The sequence below is a fragment of the Chlorocebus sabaeus genome, chromosome 9 (genome assembly GCF_047675955.1).
Source record: "Chlorocebus sabaeus isolate Y175 chromosome 9, mChlSab1.0.hap1, whole genome shotgun sequence".
Lineage (NCBI taxonomy): Eukaryota > Metazoa > Chordata > Mammalia > Primates > Cercopithecidae > Chlorocebus > Chlorocebus sabaeus.
This window is the reverse complement of record NC_132912.1, coordinates 136,240,249-136,249,502: the sequence shown is the minus strand read 5'-3', so window position 1 is coordinate 136,249,502 and position 9,254 is coordinate 136,240,249.

Below are 9,254 nucleotides of genomic sequence, written 5' to 3'. Positions count from 1 at the left end.
GGGAGACACCACACTCAACAACCAGATCTCAAGAGGGAGATGCCGCACTCAACAACTTACATCTCGAGAGGGAGACACCACACTTTCAACTGACCAGCTCTCAGGAGGGAGACACCACACTTTCAACCAACCACATTTCAGGAGGGAGACACCACACTCAACAACCACATCTCAGGAGAGAGACGCCACACTCAACAACTTACATCTCAGGAGGGAGACACCACACTCAACGATCAGATCTCAGGAGGGAGATGCCACACTCAACAACTTACATCTCAGGAGGGAGACGCCACATTTTCAATTGACCAGCTCTCAGGAGGGAGACGCCACACTCAATGACCAGATCTCAGGAGGGAGACACCACACTCAACGACCAGATCTCAGGAGGGAGACAACACACTCAACAACTTACATCTCAGGAGGGAGATGCCACACTTTCAACTGACCACATCTCAGGAGGGAGACTCCACACTCAATGACCAGATCTCAGGAGGGAGACATCACACTTTCAACTGACCAGATCTCAGGAGGGAGACACCACACTTTCAACCAACCACATCTCAGGAGGGAGACACCACACTCAACAACCACATCTCAGGAGAGAGACGCCACACTCAACAACTTACATCTCAGGAGGGAGACACCACACTCAATGACCAGATCTCAGGAGGGAGACTCTACATTCAATGACCACATCTCAGGAGGGAGACAACACACTCAACCAACCACATCTCAGGAGGGAGATGCCACACTTTCAACAGACCAGATCTCAGGAGGGAGATGCCACACTTTCCATCGACCAGATCTCAGGAGGGAGATACTACACTTTCAACTGACCAGATCTCAGGAGGGAGACGCCACAGTCAACGACCAGATTGCAGGAGGGAGACACCACACTTTCAACCGACCAGATCTAAGGAGGGAGATGCCACACTCAATGACCACATCTCAGGAGGGAGACAACACACTCAACCAACCACATCTCAGGAGGGAGATGTCACACTTTCAACCAACAAGATCTCAGAAGGGAGACACCATACTTCCCACTGACCAGATCTCAGGAGGGAGACGCCACATTCAATGACCAGATCTCCATAAATGAACTGACAGAGATGAAAACCACAACATGAGAACTACATGACAAATGCACAAGCTTCAGTAACCAACTCAATCAACTGGAAGAAAGATTATCAGTGATTGAAGATCAAATGAATGAAATGAAGCAAGAAGAGAAGTTTAGAGAAAAAAGAGTAAAAAGAAATGAACAAGCCTCCAAGAAATATGAGACTATGTGAAAAGACCAAATCTACGTCTGATTGGTGTACCTGAAAGTGACGGGGAGAATGGAACCAAGTTGGAAAACACTCTGCAGGATATTATCCAGGGGAACTTCCCCAACCTAGCAAGGCAGGCCAACATTCAAATTCAGGAAATACAGAGAACGCCACAAAGATACTCCTAGAGAAGAGCAACTCCAAGACACATAATTGTCAGATTCACCAAAGTTGAAATGAAGGAAAAAATGTTAAGGGCAGCCAGAGAGAAAGGTCGGGTTACCCACAAAGGGAAGCCCATCAGACTAACAGCAGATCTCTCAGCAGAAATTCTACAAGCCAGAAGAGAGTGGGGGCCAATATTCAACATTCTTAAAGAAAAGAATTTTCAACCCAGAATTTCATATCCAGCCAAACTAAGTTTCATAAGTGAAGGAGAAATAAAATCCTTTACAGAAAAACAAATGCTGAGAGATTTTGTCACCAGTAGGCCTGCCCTATAAGAAATCTGAAGGAAGCACTAAACATGGAAAGGAACAACTGGTACCAGCCATTGCAAAATCATGCCAAAATGTAAAGACCATCCATGCTAGGAAGAAACCACATCAACTAGTGAGCAAAATAACCAATTAATGTCATAATGACAGAATCAAGTTAACATATAACAATATTAACCTTAAATGTAAATGGACTAAATGGTCCAATTAAAAGACACAGACTGGCAAATTGGATAAAGAGTCAAGACCCATCAGTTTGCTGTATTCAGGAGACCCATCTCACATGCAGAGACACATACTGGCTCAAAATAAAGGGATGGAGGAAGATCTACCAAGCAAATGGAAAACAAAAAAAGGCAGGGGTTGCAATCCTAGTCTCTGATAAAACAGACTTTAAACCAACAAAGATCAAAAGAGACTAGGCCATTACATAATGGTAAAGGGAACAAGTCAACAAGAAGAGCTAACTATCCTAAATATATATGCACCCAATACAGGAGCACCCAGATTCATAAAGCAAGTCCTTAGAGACTTACAAAGAGACTTAGACTCCCATACAATAATAATGAGAGACTTTAACACCCCACTGTCAACATTAGACAGATCAACGAGACAGAAAGTTAACAAGGATATCCAGGAACTGAACTCAACTCTGCACCAAGCAGACCTAATAGACATCTACAGAGCTCTCCGCCCCAAATCAACAGAATATACATTCTTCTCAGCACCACATCGCACTTATTCCAAAACTGACCACATGGTTGGAAGTAAAGCACTCCTCAGCAAATGCAAAAGTACAGAAATTATAACAAACTGTCTCTCAGACTACAGTGCAATCAAACTAGAGCTCAGGAATAAGAAACTCAATCAAAATCACTCAACTACATGGAAACTGAACAACCTGCTCCTGAATGACTACTGGGTACATAGTGAAATGAAGGCAGAAATAAGGATGTTCTTTGAAACCAATGAGAACAAAGATACAACATACCAGAATCTCTGGGACACATTTAAAGCACTGTGCAGAGGGAAATTTATAGCACTAAATGCCCACAAGAGAAAGCAGGAAAGATCTAAAATTGACACCCTAACATCACAATTAAAAGAACTAGAGAAGCAAGAGCAAACATATTCAAAAGCTAGCAGAAGGCAAGAAATAACTAAGATCAGAGTAGAACTGAAGGAGATAGAGACACAAAAAAAAACTCTTCAAAAAATCAATGAATCCAGGAGCTGGTTTTTTGAAAAGATCAACAAAATTGATAGACTGCTAGCAAGACTAATAAAGAAGAAAAGAGAGAAGAATCAAATAGACACAATAAAAAATGATAAAGGGGATATCACCACCGACCCCACAGAAATACAAACTACCATCAGAAAATACTATAAACACCTCTATGCAAATAAACTAGAAAACCTAGAAGAAATGGATAAATTCCTGGACACATACACTCTCCCAAGACTAAACCAGGAAGAAGTTGAATCCCTGAATAGACCAATAGCAGGCTCTGAAATTGAGGCAATAATTAATAGCCTACCAACCAAAAAAAAGTCCAGGACCAGACGGATTCAAAGTCAAATTCTGCCAGAGGTACAAGGAGGAGCTGGTACCATTCCTTCCAAAACTATTCCAATCAATAGAAAAAGAGGGAATCCTCCCTGACTCATTTTATGAGGCCAACATCATCCTGATACCAAAGCCTAGCAGAGATACAACAAAAAAAGAGAATTTTAGACCAATATCCCTGATGAACATTGATGCAAAAATCCTTGATAAAATATTGACAAACCAAATCCAGCAGCACATCAGAAAGCTTATCCACCATGATCAAGTGGACTTCATCCCTGGGATGCAAGACTGGTTCAACATATGCAAATCAATAAACATAATCCAGCATATAAACAGAACCAAAGACAAAAGATATGATTATCTCAATAGATGCAGAAAAGGCCTTTGACAAAATTCAACAGCCCTTCATGCTAAAAACTCTCAATAAATTCAGTATTGATAGAACATATCTCAAAATAATAAGAGCTATTTATGACAAACCCACAGCCAATATCATACTGAATGGGCAAAAACTGGAAGCATTCCCTTTGAAAACTGGCACAAGACAGGGATGCCCTCTCTCACCACTCCTATTCAACATAGTGTTGGAAGTTCTGGCTAAGGCAATCAGGCAAGAGAAAGAAATAAAGCGTATTCAGTTAGGAAAAGAATAAGTCAAATTGTCCCTGTTTGCAGATGATATGATTGTATATTTAGAAAACCCCATCGTCTCAGCCCAACATCTCCCAACATCAAGTTGCTCCTGATAAGCAACTTCAGCAAAGTCTCAGGATACAAAATCAACGTGCAAAAATCACAATCATTCTTATACACCAGTAAGAGACAAACAGAGCCAAATAATGAATGAACTCCCATTCACAATTGCTTCAAACAGAATAAAATACCTAGGAATCCAACTTACAAGGGATGTAAAGGACCTCTTCAAGGAGAACTACAAACCACTGCTCAGTGAAATAAAAGAGGACACAAACAAATGGAAGAACATACCATGCTCATAGATAGGAAGAATCAATATCGTGAAAATGGCCATACTGCCCAAGGTAATTTATAGATTCAACGCCATCCCCATTAAGCTACCAATGACTTTCTTCACAGAATTGGAAAAAACTGCTTTAAAGTTCATATGGAACCAAAAAAGAGCCTGCATTGCCAAGACAATCCTAAGCCAAAAGAATAAAGCTGAAGGCATCACGCTACCTGACTTCAAACTATACTATAAGGCTACAGTAACCAAAACAGCATGGTACTGGTACCAAAACAGAGATATAGACCAATGGAACAGAACAGAGCCCTCAGAAATAATACCACACATCTAAAGCCATCTGATCTTTGACAAACCTGACAAAAACAAGAAATGGAGAAAAGATTCCCTATTCAATAAATGGTGCTGGGAAAATTGGCTAGCCATAAGTAGAAAGCTGAAACTGGATCCTTTCCTTACTCCTTATACGAAAATTAATTCAAGATGGATTAGAGACTTAAATGTTAGACCTAATACCATAAAAACCCTAGAAGAAAACCTAGGTAATACCATTCAGGACATAGGCATGGGCAAGGACTTCATGTCTAAAACACCAAAAGCAACAGCAACAAGAGCCAAAATTGACAAATGGGATCTAATTAAACTAAAGAGCTTCTGCACAGCAAAAGAAACTACCATCAGAGTGAACAGGCAACCTACAGAATGGGAGAAAAATTTTGCAATCTACTCATCTGACAAAGAGCTAATATCCAGAACCTACAAAGAACTCAAACAAATTTACAAGAAAAAAACAAACAACCCCATCGAAAAGTGGGCAAAGGATATGAACAGACACTTCTCAAAAGAAGGCATTTATACAGCCAACAGACACATGAAAAAATGCTCATCATCACTCACCATCAGAGAAATGCAAATCAAAACCACAATGAGATACCATCTCACACCAGTTAGAATGGCAATCATTAAAAAGTCAGGAAACAACAGGTGCTGGAGAGGATGTGGAGAAATAGGAAGACTTTTACACTGTTGGTGGGACTGTAAACTAGTTCAACCATTGTGGAAAACAGTGTGGCGATTCCTCAAGGATCTAGAACTAGAAATACCATTTGACCCAGCCATCCCATTACTGGGTATATACCCAAAGTATTATAAATCATGCTGCTATGAAGACACATGCACACGTATGTTTATTGCGACACTATTTACAATAGCAAAGACTTGGAATCAACCCAAATGTCCATCAGTGACAGACTGGATTAAGAAAATGTGGCACATATACACCATGGAATACTATGCAGCCATAAAAAAGGATGAGTTTGTGTCCTTTGTAGGGACATGGATGCAGCTAGAAACCATCATTCTCAGCAAACTATCGCAAGAACAGAAAACCAAATACTGCATGTTCTCACTCATAGGTGGGAATTGAACAATGAGATCACCTGGACACAGGAAAGGGAACATCACACACGGGGTCCTATTGTGGGGAGGGGTAGTGGGGAGAATAGCATTAGGAGATATACCTAATATAAATGACGGGTTAATGGGTGCAGCACACCAACATGGCACATGTATACATATGTAACAAACCAGCACGTTGTGCACATGTACCCTAGAACTTAAAGTATAATAATTTTTAAAAATCATCATCATCTATGAACAACAGTAATGCCAGTAAGAAGAATAAAATAATAATCTATGAACAACAGTGATGACAGTAAGGAGAATAAAATAATATAAAATAATAATCTATGAACAACAGTGATGACAGTAAGGAGAATAAAATAATATAAAATAATCTATGAACAACAGTAATGACAGTAAGGAAAATAAAATAATCATCTATGAACAACAGTGATGACAGTTTAAGGAGAATAAAATAATAGTATATGAACAACAGTAATGACATTTTAAGGAGAATAAAATAATAATCTATTAACAACAGTAATGACAGTAAGGAGAATAAAATAATAATCTATGAACAACAGTGATGACAGTAAAGAGAATAAAATAATCATCTATGAACAACGGTGATGACAGTTTAAGGAGAATAAAATAATCATCTATGAACAACAGTGATGACAGTAAGGAGAATAAAATAATATAAAACAATAATCTATTAACAACAGTAATGACAGTAAAGAGAATAAAATAATAATCTATGAACAACAGTGATGACAGCAAGGAGAATAAAATAATCATCTATGAACAACGATGATGACACTAAGGAGGAGGAGGTGAGCCCACTCCTGTGGAGCTCGCAATGTGCAGAACGTTCTTCGAATCCCTTTAAACCCAACAGCAACCTTCATCCTACTAATAACCCCATTTTATAGGTGTGCAAACTGAGGCAGAGGGAGGTCAGGAAAGGTGTCCAAGGCCCCACCACTAGCAGGTGGGAAGGGAAGGCCCCAGAGCCCACTTCTTAAGGCAGGGCCCTTCCCCACTGAGGTGAGCAGCTGCTCTCATCCCACCTGCCCTTCTCCTTCGGGGCCAGGAGGGGCTGGGGGCCCTACAGCCACAGCCAGAAAAAGGCTCAACTTTCTTTACTCAGTTGAATGAAATAATCAGGCTTTACGCTTTCTTCTACCTGTGAGGTAAGAGGCGGATCCACCCCAGCTGGGGTCCCGGGGCTGCCCGGGGTGGGGCTCTGGGTGTTAATTGTGTTCACGTGACTGAGCCAAGTTTCAGTCCTTGGGGACCGATATGTTCCCTGTAAAACGTTTCCCATCTAACAGTCGCTATGTTAAAAATCCCTGGGATTCCATTTAGTCATGATCTCCAGAGAAAAACAGAATTCAGAACTAGAGAATGAAATGAGATAAAAGTGGAAGGTTGTGGCTGGAATTCTTTCTTATACAAACCAAAATGCAGTAACAGTTTCAACACATTTGACACCATCATAAATCCAGACACATCCAGTAGGCTCACTCCATAGCTCCGGGAGCGGGGAATCAGTCACTCAGGCGCCTTCACGGACCTCTCCTGTATCCACCGTCCTCCCCGGGTTTGAGGAGCTCGGGGTCCTGCCCTGGGACACGTCTGTCTTGCCCTCGGACACTGGCTCTGCCCTTCGCCCAGCACTGCCAGGAGGCCAAACAACAAAGCAGTGGCCACGGGCTCCCTTCCTGCTGGGCCCCTTTCTGGGCAGTGCTGGTTTTCCCCTCGGAGGCCAGTCGGCCTCCCACCACTCCAGCTGCAGTCCTCACTCCACACTTCAGGGGATGCCAGGGTAGTCTCCTTCCACCCTGCCCACCCTCCTGACAGCCCCTTCACCAAACTCTCTTCAACCCCTCTCTGGGCCTGCCACCTGCCTCCTGCTGGGACTCTTGTGTTCCTGGTCATGGGCTCAAAATAGTAATACGTTTTAATTCGTTTTTTTTTTTATATTGAAAACATTAACAGAAGTCACAGTAATAAATGTGTGCAATATAAAGTTGCAGCCCTGAACACAGGCTCTCGTCCGGTTTAGCATGATCAGCTATTCCTGCGTATTTTGCGACTATAATTAGTTTCTCACGTTTGAGGAGGGGTGGCCACAAATCTGCACCACTCGCTGGCCTGCGGCCTGGCAGGGAGACCCAGCTTCCAGCTGCCCTCAGCCCAGGATCCCCTTCCTGGCCTCCTCAGCCGAGCCCCCTGCAAGGCCCTCAGGCAGAAACTCACCCTCAGGCCGGACACCAGGATAAACTTCACACAGAGGAGACAGTGAAATGCTTCCAACTACGCAGACCCCAGAAACCGAGGGCAGTGACCTTGTGACTGGATTTCTACATGGTCTGTAACATCAATATTGACTTTCTCTTTGACCCAAATTACTTGAATGAATGTTCTTAAGTATCAAGACTGTTCATTGTAGAACTCATCCTTGTGTTGTCAATTCTAACTGTGTGGACTTGCAGTCAGAGGGCATGACGAGATTGGGTCTACTTCTGAAACCTGGCTGAGACTTTCCTGTGGCCCAGTGCACACCCAGCAACAAATGCCGGGGCCCACACTGACCGGTCTGTGTGAGCTGAACGTGACATGCCTGCTGCACGTGTCGTCTCAGTCTTCTCCAGTTAAACATGAGAATTGAAGCATGATCAGGTTTTTCAAATATCCTATGGATATTTAAAAAGAATGTTAACCCTTGGAGGGGCAAGGATATTGTCTTAGTCCGCGGGGACCCCACACCTTGCAGGGGAGGTGAGAGGGGGCAGGTCGTGTGTGTCCTCGGGGCCTGCTGCGCTCTCTGGCCTGCCTCGTACCATCCTCCTGCCTCTGTGGGCACCCGGCTCCTCCCGGCTCCAGGCTGGCTCTGCATGTCTGGTCCCTCCTCATCGATAAAGCCTTGGTCTAAAGGTTACAAGAGGACTGAGACAGGGCCCAACTCAAAGTGGTCGCCGGGGCTCTCTCCTTCTCACCTCCCCACTGTCAATCTCCACACAGCATGTACTATTTGCATCATCGTCTGTCCCTTTTCTGGTGTGTTCATTAATTGTCTTCGACCTCCATGAGGAGCTCCCTGAGCCCTACCTTTCCCACCTTGTTTACAGACTGTCAAGGAGCTGGCACTGAGCCGTGCTCAGTGGGCTGTTAAGGCAGCAAACGACCAAACAGACAAGCTCTGCCCATTGCTTCAACCTGGGGGCTGATGCCATCAGAAACGGGGTACAGAGGGGCTCTGGGTGCTTAGTGTGGCCTGGCCCCCATGCCCACATCTGGGCCTGGCTGAGGCCACCCTGCAGGACTTGATTGAACACTTGCTTCCTGTGTTCCTGTTGTGGGGAGGACACCTCAGTACCAGGGCCACAGCTGGGAAAGGACCACCCCAGAGGACCTCATGAGAACACTCAAAACTCAAACAACCCAAGAAAGCCTGAGCAAACATTGTGAACAGACACTTCTACAGGGCATATCTACAAATGGCAAGTAAGCACATGAAAAGGTGT